The following is a 21,472-nucleotide window of genomic DNA, read 5'->3' on the forward strand; positions in this document are numbered from 1 at the left end:
TGTATCTGCCATCTCCACTTCCTCAATATTTGATGAACAAATTAATAAATGAAATACAAGGAGTTGGGACTCCTGCAGTTGTTTTCAGAAAGCCCTCAGGGATGAAATGAGAACTTAAGCGATCTAGAGGGAGGGGAAATGGTACAACTAGGAAATCACAACATTAACCCAGATCCTTAGGCAAGAGCTAGGAAAAGCCACCTGGTATAAAATAGAGAGATCTTGTCCTATCAAAGGACATTGCATTCCATAATCGATGACTATGTGTATAAACCATAATCTCAATACAACGGAGAACTACGTAGCATAGAATATATTTTAAAGGGAAAAAAAACAGTGACAGTATTTGTATAGGTGAAGATGACAGGTAGCAAATGCATAGTGTGCTTCCATTTATCTAAAACGCCGAAATCCCACACCGCTAATATACTCAGTAATCGTCAGATTAATTTGGTAGGATTAGATTTCTTTGCATTTATTATTGCTTTTACAGGTGTCTGCAATGGAGATGTAGTCACTCGTAATTAGAAATCGCTACACACACACACACACACACAAGAAATGGCTCAATGGCCTTCAAACAGAAAGACTCTGCTTCAGCCTGAAGCTCGTAAGTAGATCACAGGACTAAATTTACTGCCCTCATATTCCTGTCATCTACCCTTTGGAGACAGCATGGGTAAATGAAAGCAATTTTCTTTTTAGAAATAGGACTCTTTAAGAAAACAAACAAAAATAAGTCTACCTCTCTTTTGTGCTGGTCTCAGTCTATCAATAGTAATGCTAGAAATGCCTGGGGGCACTCACCTGGGCTCCAGTGAGCTCCCCACAGACGCTTTTCCAAACCAATGTTGCCACTGGACTGACCCTTGTGGTTCTTATGATAGCAAGACGCCCTTCAGCAACAACCATCCGGAAGCTTTGAAAAAATAGGGGTTTATTATTTACAAGTCCTGGAAGCTACACAGCACACCTGGGGCCACACAGCGAGGTCTCCGGGAGGAGTGAAAGGTAGCGAGGGAGAGAGAGGGAGCACAAGAATGTCAAACGTTCTGTTTATATTGCGGTTGAAGGTGGTGGGGGCCTACGCTTTCACGGGCCCTCTCTTTATTGGAAAATTTTAAACCTAACAGGAGGAGTTTAAAGTGCAGGGAAAGGAAAAGAGAGTTACCAAAATTGACCAAGATCTGTAAAACCAAGGAACCTCAGTGCCAGGAGGTGGCCTGGCTCTTTGTCTAATCACTTGCTGGCATGTGTTTATGGAAATAGCCACCTCTAAGTGGATGCCTCTTTGAAATGGATGCCTGGGCAATCAAGACTTAAATCAGGCACTTGTATCACAACAAACAAACAACACCTGGCAGGGTTTACACTACCATCTCACCCTAGTCTGTCATACTTCCTGGGACCCACCCAACAGCAATGTGGCTCTTCCAACTATTCTCAGACCCCGTGATCATTTTTTTCTCTCTCTCTTTGGATTTCTTATCTATGTAGCAGAGTGTCACTTCCTATTTGTCCATCACAGAGCTCTGTGCTTCTTGCAGGTGCAATGAGAAGGCTCCTATCCTACCTGAATCTACCCAGAAATTAAGGCTCAAACTGACAACTAAACATCCTACAGCTGCAGGTTTACTAATGCCTGCCACATAGCATCATCTGGAGAACAAAGTGGTAATCCTGAAGTCAAATACACTGGGTGGGGTTGGGGAGAAGTTCCTGGAGGATGTCCCTTCAAACTAAACATAAGATTTACTTAGGTAAATGACAAGTTTCCACGAACTGGCCTCCAAGGATTTTTTTGGTAGGGCATTTTTAACGCGTACATTGAATAGGTTTCTAAGGCAGTTGTGCTGCAGGTGGCCCACAGATCACACTCTGAGAAACAGTGTTTTCAGACTTTATCTAACAACACGGGGCAGACCGTTAGGCCAATGGAAGCGCCTCAAAGTTTTATCCCATCTGTAATTGAACTGAAGTCAAGAGGTTTGCCTCTAGCTAGCTGTAAACAAGTTGAAGTGATAAAGTAGACTCTCTGAGCATTTGGGATTTAAATCTCGATTTCTCCTTTTAGGAATGTGACAGTGCTCTCACCTGGGGACTTTAGGCAATGCTGTTTTGCATTTATAGTTTATTTTGCTCAGTAATTATTCGCAGAGTGTTTTTGCAGGGTAGATTTGGTCTCCCCAGCTTGATCATAAACTCCTGGAGTAGTTGAAAGGCTCTCAAAATATTTCTTAATGACATGGAAAGAGACTGTGCTTAGCATAGGGTTGTTGACAAAAGTGCATTCAAGGTCATTAGGTGTAAATTTTCTCTACACCTCATTTAGCTCTAAGTCTGGGGTATGTTTCCTTTTAAATTGGAGACCAGGAGTAGGAATATGAGGCAGAGAACATAAACTTTTTAAAGTAAAGAAAGCTTACATTTTGTAATCAGGGGAAATTTTGTTTTAATGCAGTGGTCCTCAAAATGCTGTCCACAACCAGCGGAATTAAAAAAGAAAGTGATCTGCAGCACCTGGGTGGTTCAGTTGGTTAAGGTTATAAGGCTAAGTGTCTTCCTTCTGCTCCAGTCATGATCCCAGGGCCCTGGGATGGAGCTCCACATCTAGCCAGCATTGGGCTCCCTGCTAAGGGGAGGAGTCTGCTCCCCCCCTTTCCCCCCTCCCCCCTGCTAGTGTGGATGCTCGCGCGGTCTCTCTCTCTTGCTCATTCTCTCAAAAAAATACATAAAATCTTTTTTAATTTTTTTTAAAGATTTTACTTATTTATTCATGAGAGACACATAGAGAAAGAGAGAGGCAGAGACAGGCAGAGGGAGAAGCAGGCTCCATGCAGGAAGCCCGATGTGGGACTCTATCCAGGACCCCAGGATCACTCCCTGAGCCAAAGGCAGATGCTCAACCACTGAGCCACCCAGGCATCCCAGAAATACATAAAACTTTAAAAATAAAGAAATAAAATTTAAAAATTACAAAGCATGTGATCTTGTCAAAAACGCAAATTTTCAGGCCTCTCCCAGACCTACTGAATCAGACACTGTGGTAGGGAGCCTGCCCCATCTGAGTCAGCACAGGCTGCTATAACCAAATAACCATAAACTGAAGAGGATGTGGGGTTGGGGGTGCTTAAACAACAAATATTTATTCCTCCCAGTTCTGGAGGGTGTGATGTCAAATACCAAGGTACTGGCAGAGTCAGTTCTTGGTGAGAATGCTCTTTCAGGTTTGAAGAAAGATGCCTTCTCCCTGTGTACTCACCTGACCTTTCCTAGGTGCTCTCTTCCTTTTTTCATAAAGGCAGTAATCCCATTACTAGGGTCCCAACCTCAGGACATGATCTTAATCTAATTGCCTCTCAAAGGCCCTACCTCCAAATCCATCACAGGGGGCATAAGGGTTTCAACAAGTGAATTTGAAGGGGACTCATTCAGTCCATAACACCCTGAAATGGGGACTTACGTTTAAGACTAGGATTGGAAAGGATGGGGAGAATTTAGAGATCAAAAAACAAAACAAAACAAAGCAAAAAAACTTGGACTATAAAATAGTAAAGCTATCATGTGGTCAATGTGTGCATTCTCCTTGCTAAAAAACCCAGTGTCAGATGTGCATGTAAAGAGAGTCCCCTACGTATATCTATTAAATAAGTAAAAGAAATACACAGAAACGACTGAAAATATTTCTGCCACATTTTACAAAGTGTTTTGTCTCACTTGATCTCAGTGGAGTCTCTGCACTTCCCTGAGATGAAGATTCAGCCCTATTATTTTCCTATATTACAGCTAAAGAGCCTAAGTTCAGAGATGACCTGGGGGCAAGCCACATGGGTACCCAGAGGTACCTAAATTCTATATTCACTTCCTTCCACCAAAAAGCATTTCCTTTTATTATAACAAATGAATTGCCCTGTTTCTTCCCTCTGCGTTGCAAGGATTGGGGTAAATGTTACCTTCCAGAGCTCCTTGCTAGTTTGTTTGTTGTCTTTAGACCTTTATCTTCATTCACAAATTAACAGCTTGTCCTTATATTAACCAGATGGATGGCTGCACTTGATTAATTGCAGTTGTAAGATGGATAAGTAGATTAAAGAACACGGCGGCTGCAGTGCTCACTGCTGGCCAGATATAATTAAGAAAGGAGGAGTGAGCAAGTTCTACTGGGGCTTCTGTGAGGGAAAGGCTCAGTGGACTGATTTCTTGGAACTGCTTCAATTGCTAAATTATGAGAAGCGCTTGTTGCCCGCACTGGGAGAATGTTGAAATCTTGCTGCTGAGAGGGCACAAATCCTGCTTTTTCCCTAAGATGTTCAGCATTTAAATCAATGTTTCTCAAAGTGTGTTGTTGGACCGCCTGTCTCAGAATCATGTGGATGTTTATTAAAAATGCATATTTCTGGACCTCATCCAGGACCCACTAATTTGGGGTGGGGTGGGGATCGGGAATCTGCATTGTTAACAACCTACTTTTAAAACCACCAACTTATTGCTATCTTCAAATGTATAGGATTCCCAGAATCACCAAAAAGACTGCACAAATCCACACTTTGTGAACAGTAGAAAGCCCTTGGCTACCAAAAACTCCAGAAACTGAATTTCCAAAACCCCCAAAGATCTGACAAAGCAGAGAATCTATGCCAGAATCCAAACTTTTGTCTCAAAAGTCTCCTAATGCTCTTGTTAGAAATGCCAATTTTAGGCCTCAGCCTGGACCTACTGAATCAGAAACTCTGAGGATGGGATGCCCTCCCAATGAGTGGAAGCATGCTAAAATTTGAGGATTACTGCTCTAGACCTGTGTTGCTCAAACTTCAGTGAGCATATGAATTATCTGGGGATCTTGTTAAAATGCAAATTCTGTTTCAGGAGGTTTGGGAACTAATAATCTCCCAAGTGATGTTGATGCTCCTGGTTCACAGACCATGCTTTTGAGCAGCAAACCTCTAGGTTACTTTTGATCTAATGTCATGAGAGAAAATTCATATGTACACAAAAAAAAAAGTCAGAAACAGGTCCCTAGGCCTGGGCTGAAATGGTTGGCTAATCAGCACACTCCAGGCATAAAAAGTGAAGCTGCTAAAACACCATCCGTTGGCTTTGAGTTTTGAATACTGAGGATTCATTTGTACTGATTGGCTTACATACCATCCTCCAAAACCCTGATAATTAAGCTCACCAATTTTTTTAAAGTTTTTATTTATTTATTCATGAGAGAGAAGAGAGAGAGAGAGAGGCAGAGACACAGGCAGAGGGAGAAGCAGGCTCCATGCAGGGAGCCCGACGTGGGACTTGATCCCACGTCTCCAGGATCCCGCCCTGGGCTGAAGACAGCGCTAAACCGCTGAGCCACCAGGGCTGCCCAAGCTCACCAATTTTTATGGGGCTGGGAAAGGAAGCCAAAAATAGCTTTCTAGGAACGAAACTCTGTTTTGCCCCAGCTTTCAAACAGCTAATAGGCTCCATGTACTAACCCTGTCTAGAGTGACACTGTGTTGTGTAGTCAGCTCTGTCAGGACCTTGGAGAGCCTGGTACCAGCCCACATCACTTCAACAGGCCTTGATTCCCTCATTTAGTGAGTGATGGGTTTGGGGTTTTTGTCTACCCCTAAAAGCCTATGATTCTATGACTCATTCAGTCCTTTAGACGCATTGTACTCTCTGCATTGTTTCTGGGGCCTGAAGACTGCCACTGCCTACCCTTGGTACTTCCAAGTTCACTGAAAGTGCAGGCGTTTTGTTCCTCTGAGTCAGACTCTCTTGCTGATCCAGGGATCACAAGCTTTGGCAACATGTGTATGAATTCAGATGCTACACGTTCTTGTGTTTGTACTTTTCACCTTTACCTTGGTATGTTTTAAATTATTCAGCTTGATGTTCCATCACGCTAAAATTACTAATTTGGAAAATGGTCACATACAGGATTAGTTTGCCTTGCTGTCAAGGGTTTACTAAGTAGCCCATGTCCGCTGAGATGAGGTATGTATAAATTACAGAGTGAGGATTTGCTTCTGATAGGGGCCTACCAGAATAATTTGTGCAATAAAGACTTCGAATAGCTAGTAGGTTTATAGAATTTCTCTAGTGTAATTAGGAGAGGCATTGTTGTGTAATGAAGAAAATTAATTAGAACTAAATGTTTAGGGAATGTGTAGTTAGGTAACCAAAGGCATATTTGCAGCCTAATTGTTTTTTGGCAGCTGGAGGCATTTTATACCCTTTCAGGGTGTTTAGTTAATAGCTATTTTAACATGCCCTACTGTTTGCTTTTTCTTAAATTTAAACTACTCTCATATAAAAAAAACAGTTCATCAAAGGTTTAAACCAAGTATGTATCCCACTGGAAAAATGCCTCAGTCATCTGGTTTATTAGATCATACTGTCTGTCAAATGTTAATTATTTTCAGAGGAAGTCCATATTGAGGCTAATTGGTATGCCCTCCTGTACCACATAATTACAGAGTTTTACTGTAAGCTTATAAAACACAAACCAAAACATTTTCTAATATTTTGCCAATATTTCTGCTAACCTGTACTCAAATTTCAAGAATTCTGTCTCAAGTCTTCTCGGGAACAAGATAGAGTTTTTGAAAATACAGTAAATTTTAAAATAAGTTAGACTGCTTATCCAGTTGGTTATTTTTATAATATGCATAAAATTTTAAAACAAAGCAGATGTAGATTCAAATCCTTGGTCTGTCATTTATTATGTCATCTTGGGAAAATTATTTAAACTACCTAAAGCTTTATGAGGCTACTGTGAAAAATGCAACCAAATAAGTATATATATATATTTTTAAAGATTTTATTTATTTATTTATCAGAGAGAGAGAGAGAGAGAGAGAGGCAGAGACACAGGCAGAGGGAGAAACAGGTTCCATGTAGGGAGTCCGATGTGGGACTCAATCCCGGGTCTCCAGGATCACACCCTAGGCTGAAGGCGGCACTAAACCACTGAGCCACCCGGGCTGCCCCCAAATAAGTATATTCTATGAAATTCTGGCATTTTTGGTTTCAGATGAGGGGAAATAACTTTTATTTAGAGTAATTTTAGATTTCCAAAATAATTACAAAAGTATTATGCAGCTTCCATATACCCTTCACCCAGCTTCCCCAAATATAAACAAGTTAACTGCCATAACTATTTTTTAAAGATTTTAGTTATTTATTTGAGAGAGAGAGAGAGAGAGAAAGAGAGCACACAAGTAGTGGGAGGAGCAGAGGGAGAGAGAGAAGCAGATACCCCTCTGAGCAAGCTCCATTCCAAGACCTGGAGATCATGACCTGAGCTGAAGGCAGAAGCTTAACAGACTGAGTCCCCCAAGCGCCCCGCCATAAACTCGTAAAACCAGGAAATGAGTATTGATAAAATACCTTAGTCTACAAACCTGATTCAAATTTTGACAATTGTCTTTTTCTGATCCAGGATCCCATGTTGATTTGAGGATTCATATCTCTTTGGTCTCCACCAATCTGGGTAAGTTCCTCAGTCTTTCTTTATCCTTCTTGACTTTGACAAGTTTGAACACTAGCCGGTTATTTTATTTATTTATTTTTAAGATTTATTTTTATTTATTTATGATAGACATAGAGAGAGAGAGGCAGAGACACAGGCAGAGAGAGAAGCAGGCTCCATGCCCGGAGCCCGACGCGGGACCCGATCCCGGGACTCCAGGATCGCGCCCTGGGCCAAAGGCAGGCGCAAAACCACTGAGCCACCCAGGGATCCCCCTAGCCGGTTATTTTAAACAAGTCCCTCAAGTTGAGTTTGTCTTATATTTTCTCATGATTTATATTTAGGTTATACATTTTTTTATAAGAATATCACAGAAGTGACATTGTGTCCTTCTTAGGGCATCCTATCAGGAGCCACAGGTCATTGTCTCATTGCTGTGATATTAACTTTGATCACTTGGTCAAGATAGTGTCTACAAGGTCTCTCCACTGTAGAGTTAGTAGTTTTTCCTTTGTAAGTAAGTATTTTGTAAGGTAATACCTTGGGACTGTGAAAATACACTGTTTCTCATCATGCTTTCATTCCCTCATTTTAGCATCCGTCAATGATTATTGCTCACAACAATTTTTATTATAGTGTTTGGCAAATGATAAGCTTCTGTTTCTACCATGCATCTTATATTTATTAACTGGAATTCTACTATTTGGGAAGAGCTGTCCCATCTCAAGGATTTATTTGTTTATCCCATGATTTATTTAAATCAGTATGAACTCACATATTTACTTATTATATACCAAATATTCTATTATATTATTATTATCATGCTAAAATTGTCCCAGATGTGGCTATTGGGAGAGTCCTCACATTGGTTCCTTCCTTTGTCCTTTTGACATGCCTCTTTTTATCACTTCCTTATTTGCCAGCACCTATATAGACCTCATAATTCCAGCCGTGAATATGCCATTGCTCCAAGGAGCCACATGTCATTGTAAAGTTCAAGGCAATCAGGCTGGCTTTAAGCACAGCTCAATCAAAGGGTTCAACTGATGTCCTAGTAATTCAAATATTTCTCTCAAACTTTTGGCTCTGCTTTTTCTCAGCTTCATTCTTTGACTACGTTATAGCCTACACATGGTGGCTAAGATGGCCACTAATCTTACCCTCACAACTATTTTTCCTGGGAAAAAAGGGAAAACTTGTGATAGTCACAGCAAAAGTCCCATGAAGAGGTTAGATTAACACAGACTTGGTCATATGCCCATTTCTGATCCAATCCTTTTGGCCAGGGAAATAGGGTACTCTGCGTAAGTACTGATCAAATGACCACTTCTTGACAGGCAGGGAGGATTTCAGTCTCATGAGAACCACATGCAATGGGTTTTCCTCAAGAAAAGTGGGCTTTGATATGATACAGATGGGCTTCTACCACATATTAATCTATAAAGCTCTTTGCTTAGTGCAGCACATTGTGAATATTATATAACGACCATTCCATCAACTCACTCTTCTGCCTCATTTTGTCACTTGCATCCCCAAAAAGGCAAATCTGAGATGAGATAAAATTCTTTTAAATCAAGTTGGCTACCTGTTGGCAGTGCTTGCCAAAGATTTTCAAAGTGAAAAGATGAGTATAATGTTATACTGTGGGGACCTAAACCCTCCCTCCACCTGTCTACAATAAAAAGCTACCTGGAATGGCTAAGTACTATTCTAGTTAACACTGTGGGTAAGTGTGCACATATATGATTGCATTTATGTGTATGACATTCAGACCCACAGTTTTCAAAGATTTAGAAATAGGGTGGCAGAACAGAAATAATAGGCCTTTGGATACAAGTAGACCTCAACTCCATCTCTGCCACCTGCTATATGATCTTTGGTGAGTTAGTCTCCCTCAGCTTTTCTCATCTGTCAAATAGAATACTTACCTCATATGATGTGAGAATTCAGTGACATGATGCATATAAAGCACCTAGCACAGCAGTAAATGCGTAAGAAAAAATGAGAATAAAATATAGGTAACAATAAAGGAAATATATAGAAAATATATATAGGAAAAAACTAGCATGAATTTCATCTTTCTTCAACAATAATACCAGCATCTTTAGAATTTCTAAACATCATTATAAACATCAGCTATTATTGAATAAAAACGTGAAAATTACCAGTTAAAATTTGCTGAGCATGTTGTATCTCCTTTAGGTTGCACTAAAACAAACAAGCAAAGAAACAAAAAATAACAACACCAAAAACTAGAGTGGGGAAAAAGAAACAACAGAGTGAAATGGTAAACTGTAGAATGGGAGAACATATTTATAAACCACATACCAGAAGGGATTTCATTTCCAACATATATATGGAGCTCATACAACTCAATAGCAAAAAAAAACTAATAACCCAACTTAAAAATGGGCTAGAGACTTTTATAGTCATTTCTCCAAAGACATACATATAGCCAACAGGTATTATGAAAAGATGCTCAATTTCACTAATAAACAAAGAAATGCAAAACCATAATGAAATTGCCTCCCATCTGTTAGGGTGAGCATCAGACTAACACAAATAAGTGTTCACAAGGATGTGGAGAAATTAGAACGCTGTTGCTGGAGGGTAAAATGGTGCGGTAACTATGGAAAACAGTCTGGAGAGTCCTCAAAAAAATTAATGGATTTATCCATAAGAATGAAATGGGGGGGGGGGGATCCCTGGGTGGCTCAGTGGTTTAGCACCTGCCTTTGGCCCAGGGCATGATCCTGGAGTCCCGGGATTGAGTCCCACATCGGGCTCCCTGTGTGGAGCCTGCCTATCTCTCTCTCTCTCTCTCTCCACGTGTGTGTGTGTCTCATGAATAAATAAACAAAATCTTTAAAAAAATGAAATGAGGAAGAGATATTTGCATTCCCATATTCAATGAAGCACTACTCACATAGGCAAGATACGGGAACATCCTAAGCTCCGTCAATGGACAAAGAAGATGTGGTTTATACCTGCAAGGGAATAGTATTTAGCTTTAAAAAAGAAGGGGCAGATGGTCTCTCCTTTGCTGTCCTGCCAGTGGCTTCCTTGTTGTGTATTCAATAAACATATTTCTTTTGTTCTGTCTTGGGTGAATTCTTCCACTGCCCACGCTTCCAACCAAGTGGCCACTTTTCTGATCAGGAGAGACACTATACTTAGTGGCCTGTACACCAATGTGGACCCACTCACATCAATTTGGTGGACCCTAAACAAGAAGCCTTTGCCAGACCGGGGCTTTTTCCATATTCTCCGGGAATTATGGACTGACTCTAGTACTCCTTGGGAAACTGTGACCTACAGCCACGGTTACTCCTAGTGAAGATCTGAGGTCCCAGGAGGAACTTGCCAGGCCTCTCTTGCCTGAAAGGGTGAAGGATATCTTTTTCTGCCCTTCAGAAGGATCCTTCCCTCCCTCTCCTTTCTCCTTTCAGCCCTTCAGCAGCCTATCTCCTTGAAAAATAAAATAAAATAAGAACAAGAGTAAAAAATAAATAAATAGGAAGGAAATACTGCAATATGAAACAGATGAACCTTGAAAACATTATGCTAAGTAAAAGAAGCCAGCCACAGGACAAATACTGCATGACTCCACTTATAGGAGATATCTAAAATAGTTAAGCTCCTAGAAGCAGAGTAAAATGGTGGGTGCCAGGGACTGGGAACGAGAGGGTGCAGCGGGAATGGAAACTGCTAAGCAATCGGAATAAAGTGTCAATTATGCAAAACCGAAAAATTCTAGAGATCTGCTGTACAACCATTGTGCAACATTAAAATAATGTATTGTACACTTAAAACTTTATTAAGAAGGTAGATCTCATGCTAAGTGCTCTTACCACAATAAAATAAAATTTTAAACCTACAGTGATTGAGGAAGTCAAAGGCCCACTTCCAAATGTGGGGAGAAAGCAGGGTAGGCATTACATCTACTGTTACTGGTGGCCATAATTCATGAGGGCACCACTTTATTAAAAATCACTCCAACAAGGGGCGCCTGGGTGGTTCAGTCAGTCAAGCATCTGCCTTTGGCTCAAGTCATGATCCTCGGATTGAACCCCACATCAGAATCCCTGCTCAATGGGGAGTCTGCTTCTCTCTCTCTTTACTCTCCCCCCTGTTCGTGCTCTCTCTCTCTCTCTCTCTCTCTCCAGCTCTCTCTTAAATAAATGAATAAAAATAAAATCTTTAAAAAAATTACAATTTCTCCATACGCAGAACACCTTTAATATTTTAACTTTCACCTGGTATGTTGATATGACTATGATAAGAAAGCTGTTTTTCTTAAGTAAATAAGCCAGAATATAAATCCAAAAAATGTCATCATCACCTTCAAAATAAAGAAAAGATACAGATTTGCTTCAATGAAGTTCCAAATTTCTGTATCTAAATTTTTTTTCCCTTAAAAGCAGACTTTTTGTAATCAATTAAAATTCACTTAAATCCAAGGCTCAGGTGAGTGAGCAAGTTTGATGTACATGTTTGGAGTTAAAAACAATATGGCAATAATAATAGAAAATAGCTGATTTCCATATAATGGGATACTATGAAGCAATTACAAATAATGAAGCATATATGTATATATAGGCAAGAGCCTATGCATTCTACTCGCTGTTGAAATAAGTCACAGAAAAGAGAAAACTTTCTATTTTGTCCCCAGAAAGTGGATAACTCACCAGGTTTATTCTGCAACCCAGTCTCGCACACAGACATCTGCAGTTATATTTGCCATTGTAAAATTAATAGCCCGTGTGGTTCCCAGAGAAGGGTCCAGCCTGGACAGCAAACTTCCACCACACAATGTACAGTTAGAAACAGCTGGCCCCATGGCCAGGGAATATGCTGACTGCTGCCAAAGCATTTGCCATGGGTCATTGCCATTCTTGGAGCATCAGACCAGCCCACCCGCTCTTCCTGATATCAGAGAAACCCACAAGCAGGTGGTTGCTGCTCCACTTCATTTCTTCATTCAAAACATTTTCTGAAGATCATATCAAAGGGCACATATAAAGTGAAATATTAAAATTTCAGGTCAAAAACCAATACATCTGGGGTGCCTGCGTGGCTCAGTGGTTGAGCATCTGCTTTGGCTCAGGTCGTGGTTTCAGGGTCCTGGTCTCAGGGTCCTGGGATCAAGTACTGCATTGGACCCCTCGCACGGGGGCTTCTCCCTCTGCCTATGTCTCTGCCTGTCTCTGCCTCTCTCTCTCTCTCTCTCTCTCTCTCTGTGTGTGTGTGTGTGTGTGTCTCAGGTTTAAATAAATAAAATCTTAAAAAAAAAAATACACCTAAGAACATGTAACTTGGTACAACTTCAGAGATGTCTGCCTAAGTGGACTGAAGGGGTGAAATATCTGCCAGTCTGAAAAGTCTGGATGTCTGAGGTTATCTCAGAGAGAGGAAACATATTGAACCACTTTCCCCAGCAACATACAGAAATCAACCAGCATCATCTCAAATTACATAGCTGAGGGGACAACACTGAGGGAGAGGAGTTAGCTACACTTTAACATTCTCAAGCACCTACCATGACCATGAAAGCTTAGGAGGGTTATCTGGTTTTTGCACACAAACAGATACTTAGCTGCTGAGGAAACAAAAGCCCAGAGAAGTTACCTCATTTTCCCAAGGCAAAACAGCCAGTATAGATATCAGGATCTGTCTTGAATCCAGGTCTATCTTACCTAAAGTCGACAGTCTTCCCACTATAAAAGCCGATGAAAACCAAAGGTGAACAGTATGGGCTCTTGGTCAGATCACACGGGCATGAATCCTGACTACCAACTGCCCGCTGCAAGGCCTAAACAACATGCTTAGCATCATCATGTCTCCCATTCCTCCTCCATGTGTAAAAACGAACACAAGAAGTAAATACCCCAAAGGGTTATTTTGAGCATAAGTCGATTTTACAAAAGTAAAGCACTTAGAAATGTACTTAACGAGCATTATGACTATTATTATGTCAATTGCTAACTCTGGAGAGAGTCAGGACAAACATACTTTGATGAGAGATGGAAATTAACACGAGCAAGCTGTAAATCAGGAGAAGGCAGATCAAAGTAAGAAATAATGAGGTATGGTATTTGAGAATGGATGGGAGTGGGGAAAAGCTCACCACCAAGAGAAAACATGAACCGATGAAAGTGGAATAGAACATTAATGAAGACAAACTTAGGAATCAGAGTCATCCTGCAGACTGGAATACCCTGAAGTTTGTTTTTCATTGGTTTGTTGTTCCTGTTCTCTGTTCTCTAAACAGAAAAGACATCCCTTTGTTGGAATGATCTCAAAAGCAATTGTGTAAAAAGTAAAGTCTATACAATTTGAACTCCTGTGAGGGATTTAGTCCACCTTCCTCAGCTCAGGCAAAGGCTTCCAGAAACAAAGCACCAACTTTGATTCCTAAATGAACATCAGTCCCTGTGGCTCAGTTACTCAAAGCTTCCAGCAGCACAGAACCTAATAGTTCATGCTCCACAGCTGGGTCCTGAGCCTGGGGCTCCCAATGACTTTTTAGAGCGCTTCATGATTGGTTTGCTTCCATGGGATTTGGATCAAGATGAAAAATGAGCCCAAGGTTATTTGGAAACAGTTCATATTTAAGAGACCTTCAAACACTTCACAAATAAAAAGTGGTCTATAAATATTGTATAATAACCCTAGAATAACTTCCCACTTGCTAATGTTTATCACTGGGGAAAAATTAGCAATGGGCACATACTTCAAAAGTTAGGAAATTGAGGATAAAAATCCAAGTAGTTTGGAAGAGTTGAAAGCATTTTATTCAGAAGGGAATAGCAGTTCATAAGGGAAGGAAATTGTGTTTGAATTTCTCTGTATTGTGATAAAAAATATTCTATCTAGATGATACCTATTTCTCACTGAGTATCTCTAGCCTCCAGCACCCAACCCACAACCTCTGACCCACTAACTCATTATCAACCATCCATGGTGCTGGTCCTTAGCCATGGGGATAGGGTTATGCAGATTGAAGATCATCTATCTATCTTTAATGCATAAAATAGGAACGAAATGCAATAATCTTTCAGACACATAACTAAATGTCTTTCCAATCACCATCCATCACTACCCTTTTGTGGCACTGGTGCTAACCCTGACCCTTTATTCTGGCACAGAGTGGCCCTATAGGGCCTGTGCCATATTAGTGAGTTGAATTGGCCATTTTTCGACTGCAGACCTGCTGCCTAAAAAATCAGCATTTACAAAGCAGCTTGTGATGCAGGGAAGAGCCCAGACAGAGATGTAATAAACAATGTTTTGAATTACATTTTGGACATTTTAAAATGCTCTGGGCTCAATTTCATAAGGCATTTGCATTTGTAATGAAAAAAAATAGATCTCTGAGCTTCCAGTCTCAGGTTAACAGCCTCTTTTATGTTGTAAATTTTTTGCAGGAGCAATTACAAATTGTACACAGATTCATTATTTCTCAAGTACTTTATCAGGACATTTCCCCATACATCTAATTTGTCCTGTCTGAAATGTAACTTGACATAAGGGATTTTCTTAATTGCTTTTGAAGCCTTTCCAAGATAATCAACTGCTTTTTGGAGCATGATAAAAGACAGTAGACAATATTGCCAGTCTGTCTTAGGATCACACGCTGAAGTTTTTGGGTACAAGCAAATAAAGGCAATATTTGCCTCCGAAACCTCAATATCTCCGTTTTAATTTAGCTTCCCTTTTAATGACATTGTCAAAAAAACGAAAAAAAAGGAAATTTTCCCATCATTTCTGTCTGCCCCACTTCAATGGCTGTCACGTTGGTGATAGATACAGTCAATATTTATGAAAGGACAAAAGGATAGTCTGTATTCTGAAGAATCTTTTTTTTTTTAATGATTTTATTTACTTATTCATGAGATACACAGAGACAGAGAGAGAGGCAGAGACACAGGCAAAGGGAGAAGCAGGCTCCATGCAGGGAGCCTGATGTGGGACTCGATCCCGGGTCTCCAGGATCATGCCCTGGGCCAAAGGCAGGCGCTAAACCACTAAGACATTCAGGTATCCCCATATTCTGAAGAATCTTAGCCAAAGATTAAATAAAGATTGCAGTGGGATACCTGGGTGGTTCAGTTGGTTAAGTGTCTTCCTTTGGCTCAGGTTATGATCTCAGGGTCTTGGGCCTGAGCCCTGAGTTAGGCTCCCTGATCAGTGGAGAGCCTGTTTCTCCTTCTGCCACTCCCCCTACCGGTTCTCTCTCTCTCTCTCTCTCTCTCTCTCTAATATATGAATAAAATCTTTCTTAAAAAATAAAGATAGCAGCAAAAATAAGATAACCAAATTTGGGGAGGAGAAGGAATACTGTCAAAAGGTGGTTGTTTCTGCTACCATCCTTTAACAGATTTAAGTAAATGCTGGAACGCTTATTTTAGGGAACATTTTTACTTGTGTTTTCACCCTACCAATTCTAAATAATTTCATTTTTAGTTACAGAACATACTGCATTTCATGGCAGGCACGATAATGGTCACCCACAGATATCCATACGCTAGTCCCCAGAACCTTATATGGCAAAATAGACTTTGTGGATGTGATTAAGGCCACTGACCTTGAGATGGGGTGATCACCCTGGATTATCAGGGGATATACAATCTAATCATATGGAGCATCTTTCCCACCTGTGGTCAGAGAGAGATGAGAGAAGGATTGGAGAAATTCAAGACTCAATCCACTGCTGCAGGCTTTGAAGATGGAGGAAGGGGCCATGAACCAAGGAATGTGGTGGCCTCTACAAGTCTGTAAGAAGCCTCAGTTTACAATTAGCAAAAGGAGACTAAGTTCTATCCACAACCCAAATGAGCAGGAAACTTATTCTTCCCTATAGCCCCCACATACAGGAATACAGCTTGAATATGGACTGAAAACACCTTGATTTTAGCCCAGGGAGAGCTGTGTCAGACTTCTGACCTACAGAACTGTTTAAGCTACCACACAGGGGGTAATTTGTTAAAGCCACATAGAAAATCAATACACCATCTATAGTATAATATCCCCCCCCTTTTTTTTTAAGTAAGTCCTATGCCCAATGCGGGGGCTTGAACTCATGACCCCAAGACCAAGAGTCACATGCTCTTTCAAGTGAGCCAGCCAGGCACCCCTGTAACATCCTATTTATATACCTAGATCATCCTTGAAATGCCCAAATACAAGACATTTAATATTAATTATATCATCATATAGTATTTAGTAACTACCAGACTGTGCAATGGAAAGTCAAATACCATTTGCTAAAATCAAATTAAATTATATCTGACAAACGTAAAACATAAATAATCTCGTGTCCTTTAAAAAGCTGACATTATTAACTTAAGGACACTGGCACATTGGTTAAGATGAAAATTATTAGCTTTATTTTAGATCAACATTGTTAATATGCCTTAATGACCCCTCAATCATCTCCCAAGAGATGATTCTTCTCAATTTTAAAGCTTATCTTTGATAGTCTGAAGAAGAGATCCACAGGAATTCTAGGAATATTAGGACTTTTCAACTAAAAACCACTCCAAAACAATAAGAATCATGACTAATAACTAATAAAAGTTTCACTTTTTCCAGGTGAATGCAGGCAATATTAATAACAAAAATAAAATGGTTGTTTGGTGCTTCATTTGTATTAAGTGATGGATGACCTCATCTAAGATACTTATGTTCCAGGTGTAATCAACTTTCCCAAATACATCATGGGAAGAATTGCCATTCAAGTGAGTCACGCACGACATTACAAAATCTGCCATGGAAGGCATTAAACTAAAGAAAACTGAGTGTTTAGCTTATAAAGTGGGTCAGGAAGAAAATTATGATCCAAGCCTATGAAAATCAATAAAAGTTTGGTGTTCCATCTTAAGATGGTGTATGGGAGATATGTATCAAATTTTGTTTCCTCCCAAAACGCCGGTGAAAAATATTTTTGAACAAAAGACAAAATAACAAGAACAGGGGGAACAAGAAAGCTGACAATTTTGGAAACTAGAAGGCAAAGAGAACTAATATAAACGATTTGATCAACCCAAAAAGCTGAATTATGGCTAGGGAGCTGAGAACCAAAATAATTTATTCTGAAATCCCAATCCCCTCCCCAACACACCCTGAGAACTGGACTTTTTATTCTCTAGCGACCTGGACTGGAAGGAGTGTGAGGATGGAGGCACTGCACTGAAAAGGCAAGGATTAAGTGAACATATGAAAGCAAAATGCTAATTGCAGGAACTTTGAACTGTGTAGGAACTCTCACAAATCTAGCAAAGAATCCAAAACTGCTTACGCTGTGTCTTGGGACTAGGTCTCTAATAAATGAACTGCACAGTCTTAAGAAAGCCTACTATATACAAGGTGAATATGGCTCTAACAATGACCCTTAGCAACTGCATAGATCCACTTATGTGGATTTTTTAAAGTACAGAGCTGTAAATGTTTTTGGGTTTTTGTTTTTTTGTTTTTTGTTTTTTAAGATTTTACTTATTTGAGAGAGAGGGCATGAGCAGGAGGAAGGAGAGAGAATCTGAAGTGACTCCATACTGAGCACAGCGCCCAGCTCAGGGCTTGATCTCACAACTGCGAGATCATGATCTGAGTGGAAACCAAGAGTTGGACACTCATAGACTGAGCCACCCAGGCACCCCTGTAAATGTATTCTCATTATTTTCTAAACATTTGTTCAGTCTAATTACTGTATTTTAAGAATTCAGTATATAATACATACAACATAGAAAACGTGTTAACCGACTGTGTTGTCAGTAAGGCTTCCAGTCAAAAATATGTTTTTAGTAATTTAATTTGGTGGTGGTAGTAGGGTTCCAGAACTTTGATGCAGATTTTCAACTGCATGGGGTTTGGCACCTCTAATGCCCACATTGTTCAAGGGTCAATGGTATTATTTCCTGTTGATGCTGTAACATATTAAACATCATCTTGATGTCTTTTTTTTTTTTTAAGATTTTATTTATTTATTTGAGAGAGTGAGAGAGAGCATGCACAGGCAGGGGGTAGGGCAGAGCAGAGGGAACAGCAGACTCTCCCTTAAGCAGGGGGCCCAATATGGGGCTCGATCCAAGACCTTAGGATCATGACCTGAGTCAAAGGCATATTCTTAACCAGTGGAGCTACCCAGGTGCCCCCATCAACTTGGTGTCTCAAACAATTTATTATCTTACAGTTCGGAAGATCGTTTGTCTGAAATGGGTTTCCCTGGGCCAAAACCAAGGTGGTGGCAGGGTCTTCCCTCCAGAAGCTCTAGGGGAAAATGTTTCCTTGCTTCTTCTAGCTTCTGAAGCCTGCTGTATCCCTTGGCTTGTGATCTCTTCCTTGCATCATTCCAAACTCTTGCTTCACATGTCTTACTTCTCTGCTTTCCTCCCTCTCTCTTAAAAGGACCTCTGTGGTTATACTGGACTCACTACAACAATTCAGGATAACTTCATCTTGTGATTCTTAATTACATATGCAAAGTTTCTTTGCCATATAAAGTAACATTCACAGGTTGTGGAGACTAGCAGCACATGGATGTCTTGGGGTCGGAGGCACTACTAAACCTACCACAATCAAAACTCAAGGGACAGTAACCATAAAGCACAATGAATAAGAAAATGGGGAAAAGATAGCAACCCAATAGTGAAGGATTTAAGTTTAAAGATGGAGGGGGCTGAGTACTAAGCAATATGGATGGAAATAGACCCACAATAAGGCATGCCGCCATAAAATTTCAGGATACCCAAAACAAAAAGATTTAACAAGCTTCCAGAGAGGCCAAAAAAATGTAACAAAAAAACAAAAGATCACAATGGCTCTGAACTTACCAATACCAGCACTAGAAACACAAACACAATGGAACATGGTCTTCAAAAATTTGGGGAAAAAAAATTGGGGAAAAATTATTCCCCTGTTAAAATTTTGTGCTGTAGCACTCAGTCAAATCTCAACATTCTTCTCTCTTACATACCTTTTCTCGGGAAGCCAACCGAAGCTAAGAGAAATGAAATACAGGAAAACAGGAGACCCAACACAGAAGGAATAGGGGAAATTACAGGACAACAGTGAAAGGAGATCAGAAAATACAAGGCAATGAGTCCAGATTGGAGCAATATGACTAAAGGAAGTAAATTGAGGGCTGATTCCATCAAGATGCTTCTGCAGTCGTACCATCTTGTTTTATTTTTTTTTCCACCTTGTTTTAAAACCTAAGAATGGCAGATAAGCCTGAGTAAAATATCATCTATTCCTACTCTGTCCTTCATGCTGTGATGCCTGCAATAGGTGAGTATCCTCATCTTACTCCCCCACAAAATGTCTGAGAGCCAGAGGTAGGCCATGACGAGCTCTGAAGCAATCCCCCTTACCACATTCCTACTGGCCATCCAGTCCCTGGTTCATAGCGTTATTCTATAGTAGGACCAATTTTCCTAGGACTTACTATTTATGCTTTTATCCACCGAATTCCCAGGAGCTCTGTACAAACTCAGGAAAGGTGAACCCAGAGGCATTCCTTTAATCATCTCCTGGGAGTTGTCACTGGCTGTGGCAATATTACCTTTCTCTTCTCTGGCTAGAGAATGTTTATTATCGATTTTTCAGAAAGAACTAATACATAATGGGATGCCTGGATGGCTCAGTGGTTGAGCGTGTGCCTTTTGCTCAGGGCATGGTCCCGGGGTCCTAGGATGGAGTCCTGCATGGGCTCCCCGCAGGGAGCCTACTTCTCCCTCTGCCTATGTCTCTGCCTCTGTGTATCTCATGAATAAATAAAATATTAAAAAATAATAATACATAGCTAGACATACATATACAAAGATATGTGAGGAATACAAAGGTCAGGATATACCTCAGAAGGATGGCAGGATGACTAGTATTAAAAAACAGAAAGTGAGTACTGGCAAAAATGAGGAGAAATTGGAAATCTTGTTCACCATTGGTAGGAATGTAAAATGATGCAGCCACTATGGAAAACAGTACGGCAGCTCCTCAAAAAATTGAAAAATAGAATTACCATATGATCCAGCAATTCTACTTCTCAGTATGAAGTGAGAACTGAATGCACGGTCTCAAGAAACACTTGACAACCATGTTCACTGCAGCATTATTCACAACAGCCAAAAGATGGAAGCATCAATGAATGAATGAGCAAAACTTGGCATATACATTACCATGGAATATTAAAAATGTTTTAAAAACTTGAAAAATGAAGGAAATCCTGACACATTACAATATGAATGAGCACTGAGGACATTATGCCAAATGAAATAAGTTGGTCACAAAAAATTAAATACTGCATGGTTTACTTATATTAAGTATCTAGAATAGCCTAGTTCATAAAAAAGTAGAATGGTGGTTGCCAAGGGCCAGAGGTGGAAAGGAAATAGGAAGGTGTTTAATGGACAGTTTCAGTTTTATAAGATGGAAAGGGTTCTGGAAATTTGTTGGTGAATATAATTAATACTACTGAACTATATATACACTTTAGAATGGTTAAGATAGCAAATTTTATGTGTATTTTACCACAATTTTAAAAATGAGATGGGGGGAAATGCTTGGAGTGGCACAGTTAAGTATCCGACTCTTGGTTTGAGCTCAGGTCATGATCTCAGGTCATGAGATCAAGTGTCATGTCCAACTCTGCAGTTAGCACAGAATCTGCTTGAGACTTTCCCCTTCTCCCTCTGCCCAGCCCACCACCCCACCCCCCACCGGGCCCCTGCTCATGCACGCTCTCTCTCTAAAATAAATCTTTTTTAAAAATTTGTCTTAAGTAAGGATAATGGTTGACAATATAGGGAGAAGTGATACTATAGTGGTTAATTTTGTGACAACTTGGCTAGGCCACAGGGACCCGAGATATTTGGTCACACATTATTCTATGTGTTTTTATGAGGGCATTTTAAATGAGATAACATTTAAATCAGTAGACAGTAAAGCAGATTGCCCTCCATAATGTGTGTGGGCCTCAATTCAATCAATTGACCACCAGACCGCCTTCACACTTTATTTGCA

The 21,472-nt window shown here is 40.2% G+C and overlaps 1 protein-coding gene across 7 annotated transcripts in view; it reads right to left on the reverse strand.

The window, feature by feature from the left end:
- Positions 1–21,472, reverse strand: part of MAT2B (methionine adenosyltransferase 2 non-catalytic beta subunit) — a 50,115-nt gene that overhangs the window by 3,537 nt on the left and 25,106 nt on the right. For 2 of the 7 annotated variants that reach the window (XR_013378235.1, XR_013378232.1), the window contains exons 8-9: positions 9,619–10,440; positions 808–919 (exon numbers count right to left, since the gene is read on the reverse strand). The exons of 2 other annotated variants lie outside the window; for them this stretch is intronic. The gene's annotated coding sequence lies outside the window, so the exon portion shown is untranslated. Of the gene's footprint in view, positions 1–807; positions 920–9,618; positions 10,441–16,040; positions 16,111–21,472 lie in introns of all 7 variants that reach the window. 3 more of the 7 variants (XR_013378238.1, XR_013378234.1, XR_013378233.1) reach the window with 2 other exon arrangements.

This window comes from Canis aureus, chromosome 4 (genome assembly GCF_053574225.1).
Source record: "Canis aureus isolate CA01 chromosome 4, VMU_Caureus_v.1.0, whole genome shotgun sequence".
Taxonomy (NCBI): domain Eukaryota; kingdom Metazoa; phylum Chordata; class Mammalia; order Carnivora; family Canidae; genus Canis; species Canis aureus.